Consider the following 10,493-nt stretch of genomic DNA (forward strand, 5'->3'; position numbering starts at 1 on the left):
ACTAAATTGTTCATCACTCCCATTATTCTTTAAACTCCTTGAAGTTAGAGATTATAGCCTTTTCTCATTTGTATACTCAGCACCTGGCACAAAATCAAAGGCTGTTAGAAAATTAAAGTACGGAAATACGGATAACTATTAAGATCCATTATTAGAGTCTAAAATACTATGGTTTGTGACCATTCCAGAGGAGTTGGGGAGTGTAGTTCTAAAATACTATGGCTTCTGGGGCATCTGAGTGGCTCAGTTAGTTAAGCGTCTGACTTCGGCTCAGGTCATGATCTCAAGGTTTGTGAGTTTAGCCCCATGTCGCACTCTGTGCTGATAGCTCAGAGCCTGGAGTCTGCTTCAGATTCTGGGTCTCCGTCTCTCTCTGCCCCTCCCCCACTCATGCTCTGTCTCCCTCTCTCTCTCAAAAATAAATAAACATTAAAAAAAATTTTTTTTAATACTATGGCTTCTTTTTCCTACATAATGGCAAAAAGTAAAACTATACATTAGGTTTTGTTTGGCTTCATTTTTTAAAATTATAATGCAGTCTTATTAGTAACTAACATCAAATAGATAACATTAATTTTGTAGACATATTTTTTAAATATCTACCTCATTAATTAAGAGTATAAATTTAGTCTGACTACCATCCAATGGAAGCTCTTTTATCTGCATTAGTAAAATGAAACATTACTACAATCGACATTTTTTAAGTCTTAAAAGTAGAAATTCTTTGACTAAAAAAGTTCCAACATCATTTTATAAATGAGGAAATGAACTGAGAGGTGCAGTAATACAGTCACCCAACTAATTAGTGGGCAAGTTGGGTCCACCCAGATTCCCTTAATGTTGATGCTTTCAGCTCCAATATAACTTTATTTCCATTTCAGCCTCATAGACAAGTAGGCAATGCAATTTACAACATCCTTCATTTTTTCCCAATCCTCAATCTAATGAGTACTTGGATCCTTAATACTTACTACATTTAACTGATTCCTTTATCTTTAAGATTTGTTCCCTTTAACATATTTCCTTCTCCCTATCATGGATGTTTAATGAATACCTACATTTGCTGAGTATAAATACATCAAAGTCATTCCACTGGGAAGACGAGGAAATGGGTAGACACACATGAGTAAGAATAACATAGTCCCTTATTTCAAAGTGCTCTACAATATTAGTTACAATCTGGTATCGTACTCTTATTATCTTTTTAAAATTATGACCTTATACATACATAGTATAAGAAAGATCTAATTGGGGTGCCTGGGTGGCTCAGTTGGTTAAGTGTCCGACTTCGGCTCAGGTCATTACGTCACAGTTTGTGAGTTCGAGCCCCACGTCGGGCTCTGTGCTGACAGCTCAGAGCTGGAGCCTGCTTTGGATTCTGTGTTTCCCTCTCTCTCTCTGCTCTTCCCCTGCTGATGCTCTGTCTCTCTCCTTCAAAAATAAATAAACATTAAAAAAAAAGATCTAATTACTTTTCATTATTAAAATATACATTATTTCTCCCTCTAGAAGATAAGGTCCATGAGAGCCAAAGATTTGTCTCTTTGGTTCACTGATACACTCTGAGTGCCTAGAACAGGGCCTTCCATCAAAGGTACTTAAATATTTGTTGACTGCATGAATGCTATAAGTATTAGGATCCAAATAGTAGGATGGAAGTACTATTTCCAGTAATGATGTGACAAAACATGTAAACCTTTCCTTACCCTAATGTGTGTGCCTAACCTCCAATTTTTTATTTGATTGGCCAATTACTCAGACCTTATATTAAACAGAACTAAAATTAGTTCACAGATGGATAAACTATACTGTTTAACATCATGCCCTACCCAACTGCATCAAACCCTAGTAAATCTGCCAAGAAACCTATAAGCCCTTCTACTACTTAGACCTGAGCCCTTTTTCAAGTATAAAAGGTCTCCAGATGTTTTCCTTCTTTCCTGTAGCAGCTCAGAATTGGGATTATCATTCTCATCATTTTACAGAATGAAAAACTGAAGCCAGAGAATGGTTAGCAGAAAGTTAGATTCGTTCACAGAATCTCTATTCTTCCTACCACATCATGCAGCCTTCTCCTGTTATCCTTTGAGACTCTTCTCCCACATTCCTGGCTATAAATACAATCTCTCTGGGTCCCCTCTTCTTTGCTGTCCCCATAATAAGCACACAGGCTCTCTGATTGTAAAGGTTTTGCTATTAATAATTCAGGGTAACAAAGACAAGAGGGCAAAAATAACAAATCTGGAGACGTTACAACAATTCAATGCTCAACATGTGTGTGTATAAATGCCTGGTACTATATAAAAATCATAGCATCTTTCCAAGTTCTTGCTGTGAGAATCCCAAGCCTCCAAATTTACTGGTTCTCTTCTGAAATAATAAATATGAGCACCACTAGGTTTCCAAAATTTTCCCTCTCTACTACTTTCCCTCCCTTCCTCCCAGGACACAAAATATATTACAGGGAGAAATAGTGGGTACATCTCTATCAAGTGAGAAATCTGCATTTCTAAGGACCTTCAGGAGTCACATCACTCCTATAAAATTCTGACCCACAGGAGGATGACTGCCTTAGACCATCTCCTCACAGTGTGAAAAATTGGCATTTTCTCTTTTTATGGAATACACAGAGCTCCCAGCTCCCACTTTACATTTCCAAACATTTGAACAACTCCTCAGTATCAAAATTAAAATCCCTATCATAAATTCTCCTCCTAGGGGCACCTGTGTGGCTCAGTTAAGCATCTGACTCTTGATTTCCGCTCAGGTCATGATCTACAGTTTATGAGATTAAGCCCTGCATCAGTAGGGCTCACAATGACAGTGTGCAGCTTGCTTGGGATTCTCTCTCCGCCCTTCCCCTGAATGCGCGCATGCTCTCTCAATTAATTGATTAATTAATTAATTCTCCTCCAACATTTGCTTCTACCAGGACTTGTTCTTCATCATAATATCTTTTTTTTTTTTTTTTTTTTTTTTTTTTTTTTTAATAACATCACTATCTTAGGCCCATACTCAGGTCAGTTCCCAATGTTGATGTCAACATTTCTCAAATCTATACCCTTCATTATAATCCCACCATCACCTTTTCTTGCCTCAACTACTCTAATTAAACTCCAGGTATTCCTACCTCCAGGCTTAAGCTCCTTCACTGTATTTCTGCTCCATTTTCATATCCATAAAGAGGGCTTCTTCTCAACTAAGAATAGTGTACAAAATCTTTATCTGGCATTTAAAGATCTCCATACTTTGCATCGATCTACCTTTACCAGCCTGTACCTTAAACATACAACCTCAGCAAATGTTCTCTGCTTTCCTACCTCTATTTATTTGCTTGGGTAGCATCCTTATGAAGAACTCTTTCCTCTCCCATCCTCCTCCAACTGCTAATAACCTTTCAAATGATCACATCCTCAACATAAAAGGAAAAAGGCTGAGGCACGTATCATTCATTGAACACATTCTGTTCAGTGTTTTACAAATGATCTTAATCCCCACAAAAACATAATGGCTTAAGAGTATATTTTTGAGGAAGGAATTGAGGAAATGGAGGGCCAAAGGAGCTTACCCAATCTAAACAAGCAAGAATCCAAAATAACCTCATAGTATTTTGTATTTTTCAATAAAACATGGCACAAGATGGACAAGCTTGATAGTCAGGATGCCTAGGTTCAAATCCCAGTTACTCCACTAGCAATCTGTATGAACTCAGGAAGTTATGTACTTGTAAGGTCTTTATTTCCCCATCTATAAAAAGGGAATAATTGTACTACTTACCACATCAGTAACAGAATTACATGACATAATGTAAAGTGCTTAGAATTGTATTTGGCCCATAGTAAAAAAATCAATGTTAACTGTTATTAGTGTTGTTATTTTATTTATAGGCTATAATATGTGAACTGACAATACCAATTATATGTTCTTATTGTTCCCAAATCAACTTTTGGGCAAAAGCTGTATAAAGCTTGGGCTCCTGGGTGGCTCAGTCGGTTAAGGGTCTGACTTCGGCTCAGGTCATGATATCGCAGTTTGTGAGTTTGAGCCCTGCATCAGGCTCTGTGCTGACAGCTCAGAGCCTGGAGCCTGTTTCAGATTCTGAGTCCCTCCATCTCTTGGTCCCTCCCCTGCTCATGCTCTGTGTCTCTCAATAGTAAATAAATGTTAAAAAAAAAAAAATTTTTTTTAAAAAGCTGTATAAGCTTAACAATATATTTTTTTAATTTTTTTTAAATGTTTATTTATTTTTGAGAGAGAGACAGAGAATGAGTGGGGGAGGAGGAAAGAGAGAGGGAGACACAGAATCTGAAGCAGGCTCCAGGCTATCAGCACAGAGCCCGATGCGAGGCTCGAACTCACGAACAGTGAGATCATGACCTGAGCTGAAGTCAGACTATTACCGACTGAGCCACCCACGTGCCCCAACAATATATTTTATTATTGCTCAATAAATATTTGCACAACACAGGAATCTTTAAACAATGATTAAACTGCCATGCTTTATTAAAAGAGATTCATTTGTCTATTAGTTCTGTTTCCTCTTTTGGGGAAACTAACAATGCTTCCTAACCTTCTTCCCTTTTTTAGGCCACATGAAACTACCATATGCAATGCCACATGGTAGTAATATGTCAAATGGCACAAAACCATTATTTGAGACTCAAACTTATTTGTCTTCTGCTATATGTTGCTAACTCCCAGGTTTTAAAATGTCCAAAATGACACTTTTTATTTACACACCAATTATTTCTAGGTCATAGTAACATGAAGCAAGTATACCATGATATCTGACCAGGCCATTTCATTTTATACATCTTTATGGCAAGAACTGTAAGGTATAAAATATTTTAATTCAAAGATATAAACTTATCATACCCTTAGTCCTACCTTAACTTTGCTAAAATGAGTGCCTGAAAAGCTTCTGATAAGTATGTTACCCTGGAATGCAGAAAAATATCAAGGAAGGGTGTTGAATGCTATTAACAGTGTAAGCCCCTCCAAAATGCTTGAGAGAAAGAACTTTGAACTAGGATAGATGAGAACTTATTCCAAACCCTTCAGTATTAAACCTCACAAACCAAGATTATGTCCATACGATTTACTATTACATATGGTGATACCACGCTGGCTGGCTTCAGATAAAGACAAAGTTAAAAATACACATATTAATAAAACACTTGTCATTCCTGACATGGAAATAACTGAGCTCCTACCCAATCGTTTCAAAGACAAAACAAGCAAACAAAAACAGACCCCCAAAAACTTTGAAGCTTAACTGTGTAACAGACATTTTATTTCAACAAATTCCTACAATTCTTCCCTTACTCACAGGTAAAGTCACAGAATCAGCAAGAAGCAGAGCTGAAAGCTGGACCCAACCATATTTGGGATCCAGTGTTTTCCATAATCCACAATGACATGGTATACATTTGCATCACTCTCTTCATATACACACATTTTATTAAAAAACTGAAACAAAAGCTTCAAAAGAATAGTCTTACTCCATAGAATGTCCTCTGATATTTTTTCTCTTTCTAATGTTAATGTCAATGTGCTAAATTGATTCCCATTAATTGAAACCCATTAATAAGTCTCCATGGGCCCCAAACTACAACACTGCACTACAATTTAAAAAAAAAAAAAAAATTTTTTTTTAATGTTTACTGAGGGGGGTGCGGTGAATAGGGGAGAGGCAGAATGAGAGGGAGACAGAGAATCCGAAGCAGGAGGCTCTCGGATGTCAGCGCAAAAGCCCTATGTGGGGCACGGAACCTACCAACCATGAGATCATGACCTGGGCAGAAGTCAGATGCTCAAGGACTGAGTCACCCAGGCGCCCCTGCACTACACTTTTTACCTCCCGTTTAAAATTCCTTTTAACTGCTACAAGTCTAGTTTTGTTTCTCTGAAATGGAACTAATCTTCCCAACCCATTAAAAGCTGTCCTTAAAAAGATAAAACCCTTGAAAGCCCTTTAAATCTTGAATTGATCTATTTCTCTACTACAACCCTTTGGAGGCACACCCATCTTAGTTATTTATATTGTATCAAAAACTGCAGATGTTCTCCTTGGAGAACAACAGATCATTGTTGAAAGGAATGCGTTAGTTTTCACTGTTCCTGCTGCATCACTGAGGAACATTTCACACTCAGGGCAAGTTTGGGGCAACAGAAACGAACCTGAGCAGCTGCCCACGGTGCTGAAACGGAGGATGAAACAATAATTTTGGAAATTTACTCCTGCCAGATTAGGACAAAATAAAGGAATTCACCAAAAACTAGCAGAGAACACTCAGTGGCTGCCACTTAAGTTGCTTGAATGCTTCTGGGATAGCTTGGCTTTTGTGTCTGCCCACTCCCTCACTGGGACAGAGTTCTTACATCAGTGCAGGTCAACTCCGTAAGTACCCTGGTAGAGCTGCTGGCTTTAAGAGGACTGGGACATGGAATCTGTCCCTAGTAGAGTCGCGTTCCACCTTCAATCTGAGCTTCCAGTCGGGGGTGGAGGAAGGTTACAAAGAAGGGAGGTGACTGCCCTCCTTTTTTCAAAGACTACATAGTCCCCGCAACTGTAGTCAAGCGATATCTCCCGGGGACTTTGCGGCAGGTGACTGACCAAGAGAAGCCTTCCAAACATCTTCCCAGGCTCCTGCCACCGCAGGATGGGAATGTGAGAAGCCAAACAGATAATACAACAACTTTATACACAAATTCAAAGGGTGGGGGTGGGGGAGAGCGGGAATCTGCCGTCAGAGGGCAGAGGGTTTTTGTTTTTGTTTTTTTTTTACCTTTTGCAAAAAGCCTATTTCCTCCGCACCCAGCCTGGGGAGGAGCAGCAAAGACCTCAGCAGCCGGGCCGCCACTGAGGGCCGGTGAGGGGGTGTGTTCCCCCCGCCAGGCCCCAAAGGAATCAATCCCCTGCCCGGCCGCCGAGAGGCCAGAGAGGCTCTTACCTGGAAGCCTGGCCCCGCAACACAAATAGGCTCGCCCACCGCGTCGCTGCGGGAGAAGTCCCTACCCTGACTTCATGACTGAATATCCGCACCGACCCCCACAGCCGGAATCGAAGTGGGGACGACAACACCAAGGCTAGACGGAAGTCCCGCCTCGCGGGCCTCATTGGCCGGCACGCGAAGACGAAGAAAAACCATTGGGCCACAGAGCTGTTTGCTAAGGCCCTTCCCACTCTCACACAGCGTCTCGCTGCTTGCTCCAGCTGGCAGGGAGAAAAGCCCAGTTCGCGGAGTGGCGTCTTGGCCGCGTGATCGGTCTTCCCGGGAAAGGAAGGGAAGGGGGGGGGGGGGGGGGCTTCTGCAGCGCAGCTGAAGGATCCGCTTTTTGGCAGGGGAAGGGGCAGGCTGGCGGAGGGGATTGGCTGTGAAAGCCTACCACCCACTGTTCGTCCCCAGGCGTGGAGGCTGTGGGGTCAGCAGGGGACCATACGGAGCGGCCAGGGCCAGCCGGCTTGGTCCGCTCTGGCTTTGGGACGAAGCAGCCCGAGACCCAGCTGGCGGGCTGCCCCTGGGCGGGGCTGGCTCTGGCACTGTTAAGTCTCTTCCCTGCACCACACTCACCCGACTGGCTGAAGGGACGAGGACGAAATCTCATCCCCACTGCATGGAGTCCAGGCTGAGATCCGATGGATGGGATCAAGTCCCACCAACGCCTTAGATAAGAGTCCGGGTCGCGTTGTTAGAGATGCGAGCAGACTGAAGGCTGAAAGCGAGTACCCGGACGCCTGGCTCGGAGCCGTGCTGACGTCAGCACTCCGGGCCTGACACGCGCCATCCCCGGGACTCAGCAAAAGTCAAACCGTGTGATTAAGCCCTAGGTCAGCCTTTTAAAACCCGAGCCTCCTTTTGGCGAGCCAAAAACAAAACAAAACAAAAAAACTCTTCCTAGCGCCCTTCTGATTAACCTTCGGACCCGAGTATCCCAATCTTAAACCAAGCTACTTTGAAATTTAAATTACCTGGATTGGAACATCCTCACTGATTAACCAGTCACCAACTAGCAACTTTAAAGAGGCGCTGTGCTTACGGCAAAGAATGCCAGGAAACCTAAATTCTGGTCCTGCTTCTGCTTCAAAATAATGTCCCTTTAAAAATCCATTACAGGCTTCACATTCTTCAACCTCATCTTTTCAACAAAGGAGGGACCAAAGGGGGTTATCACCAAAAGAACCACCTGTAGAACACCACTGTTGTAACTTGTAACCTTGGTTGCCCTCGGGATACCTGCGTGGCTGGCACAAAAGAATGGGAGGAAAACTTTCCCTACTGTGTATGCCTTTTGAATTTTGAACCTTGTGAATATTATGTACTCAAAATTTAAACACAAAAAAATTTAAAAATAGAATTCAACAACGGCCATCAAAGGTACTTTGCTCTCTTATGTATTATGGCTACATATTCTATACATTCTTTGATTTTCATTAGTTATGAAGACATTCAATACTTAATACACAGATCTACCTCTAAGAAAGTCATAAATAAAGGGGCACGTGGGTGGCTCAGTTGGTTGAATGTCTGACTTAGGCTCAGGTCACGATCTCACTGGTTTGTGGGTTCAGACCACCGGCTGTCAGCACAGAGCCTGGAGCCTGCTTCTGATTCTGTATCTCTCTCTCTGTCCCTCCCCTTCCTGTGCTCTGTCCCTCAGGAATGAATAAACATTAAAAAATATATATTTTATTTTAAAGAAAGTCATAAATAAAAATCAGAATTGGGAAGGAAAGGGAGGGGGGAACAAACAGAAAATCAGAATTGGAAATATTACATAAAGGCTAGTGTAATAAATGCAAACATAGCCACAATATCTATAAGCATTTTATTAAATTATCTCAAATTGGTTTTATGTTAAATCAGAGTTCTTGAACGACATCAAAAAAAGCAAAAAATAATATTGTCCACATTTTACATGTTAAAAAAAATAGCTTTGTTTATTTCTTAAATAAAAGCACCTTTAGTATAGAACATTTTAATCTGACTTTATTCTCCTCTTCAGATCACAACAGGTATAGTTCTTCTAGTTATGAACAACGTAATGTGCGAGCCGTACTGCATTTATGCAGAATTATGCAGTTATTGTCTGCAGAAGCAATTATTCTCCCCATTGTGCTGACTGAAGATAAATTGGAAGAAAATAGACTGGGAAAACGTACCAATTTGTTTAAAAGTAGGTTAGACAGCAAGATGGATAGATATCTTAGTTACATAGTTTTCAAGAACATGAAGTGTTAATATGGCACATGATACTAATAGTTACTAATTATCTCTGTATATTAAAAAACAAATAAAGGAAAATTAGCTTTTAGGACTTCGTATCTCACAGTTTGTTTTTTTTTTTACATCCTCCTAAAAGTAGAAATAGATAGCATGTGAAATTGTAGTATTTCCTACCTCCAAAATATTATAAGACTGCAACAACAACTGAAAAGACAAGATACCCAAATGCCTAATTGTCTAAAATGGCTTAGAAGTAGTTCTCTCTAGTGCAAAGAATGCAGGCAGTGTCTTTAAGCGCTGATATCAACTAGAAACGTTAAGATGATTCTCAACCTTATTATATTTACAGTCAGAAAATAAATGGTAATTTTACAATCAGAATAAAACCTATTTTCATTTTGAAAAGAAAATAAAATTATTACTGTGATAAGGAATGGAATCCATAAAAAATCCATAGGAGTTCATATATGTAGGAGTAGGCACATTTGAAAAAGTACAAAACGTAACTAAAATTGTTCTAGGGAGTTTTGGGCCAACATTTAGAAAAGACTCCCAATTCTTTTTTTTTTTTTTTTTAAGATTCCCAAATCTTTATCAGATTCCAAACTAATGAATAAGTTCATCTTGTAAGATATATAGTGAAAAGTTCAGAACACGAAAAGACAAGTATCAGTCAGAAAGGTTTTTCAACAATGCTTATTTTACTTATTTTCAAGGGAATTGAAAAAGGTCAGACCAAAAAAAAAAAAAAAGTCTGTTTCAAGTTAGATGCCTTCTTGGGGTGTCTGGGTGGCTCGGTAGGTTGGGCGTCCAACTTCGGCTCAGGTCATGATCTCACGGTTCGTGTGTTCGAGCCCCGCGTCGGGCTTTGTGCTGACAGCTCAGAGCCTGGAGCCTGCTTTGGATTCTGTGTCTCCCTCTCTCTCTCTCTGCCCTTCTCCCACTCATGCTTTGTCTCTCTCAAAAATAAATAAACATCAAGTTAAATGCCTTATAAATGATCTGGTGGTTGTTTCCCTTGGGGTGAGTTGCCTGCCTCTCTCCCTCCCTCTCTCTTTCTCTCTTTACCTAAGATGAATGACATACAATTTCAACTTTTCCTTTCTTATTTGGGACACTGAGAAGCAGTCTTCCTCTATTTGCTAACAAAGTTATTACAAAATAAGCAAGCAAAATTTATGTGATATAAAGTTAATAAAGATGGAAGAACTCAGGAGTGTGCTTTGAGACAGTCATTTTGGGAAACAATTTGGCATTATCTGGAAA

At 40.3% G+C, this 10,493-nt stretch overlaps 1 protein-coding gene across 4 annotated transcripts in view; it reads right to left on the minus strand.

Annotated features, from left to right (window-relative positions):
• RNF13 (ring finger protein 13) overlaps positions 1 to 7,734 on the minus strand; it is a 163,086-nt gene extending 155,352 nt beyond the window's left edge. For 2 of the 4 annotated variants that reach the window (XM_019439394.2, XM_019439412.2), the window contains exon 1: positions 6,954 to 7,107. The gene's annotated coding sequence lies outside the window, so the exon portion shown is untranslated. Of the gene's footprint in view, positions 1 to 6,953; positions 7,110 to 7,574 lie in introns of those variants that run through there. The other 2 variants (XM_019439402.2, XM_019439420.2) reach the window with 2 other exon arrangements.
• Positions 7,735 to 10,493: the final 2,759 nt, after the last annotated feature.

Source organism: Panthera pardus, unplaced genomic scaffold (assembly GCF_024362965.1).
Source record: "Panthera pardus isolate Hobbes unplaced genomic scaffold, ASM2436296v1 HiC_scaffold_16, whole genome shotgun sequence".
Classification (NCBI taxonomy): Eukaryota; Metazoa; Chordata; class Mammalia; order Carnivora; family Felidae; genus Panthera; species Panthera pardus.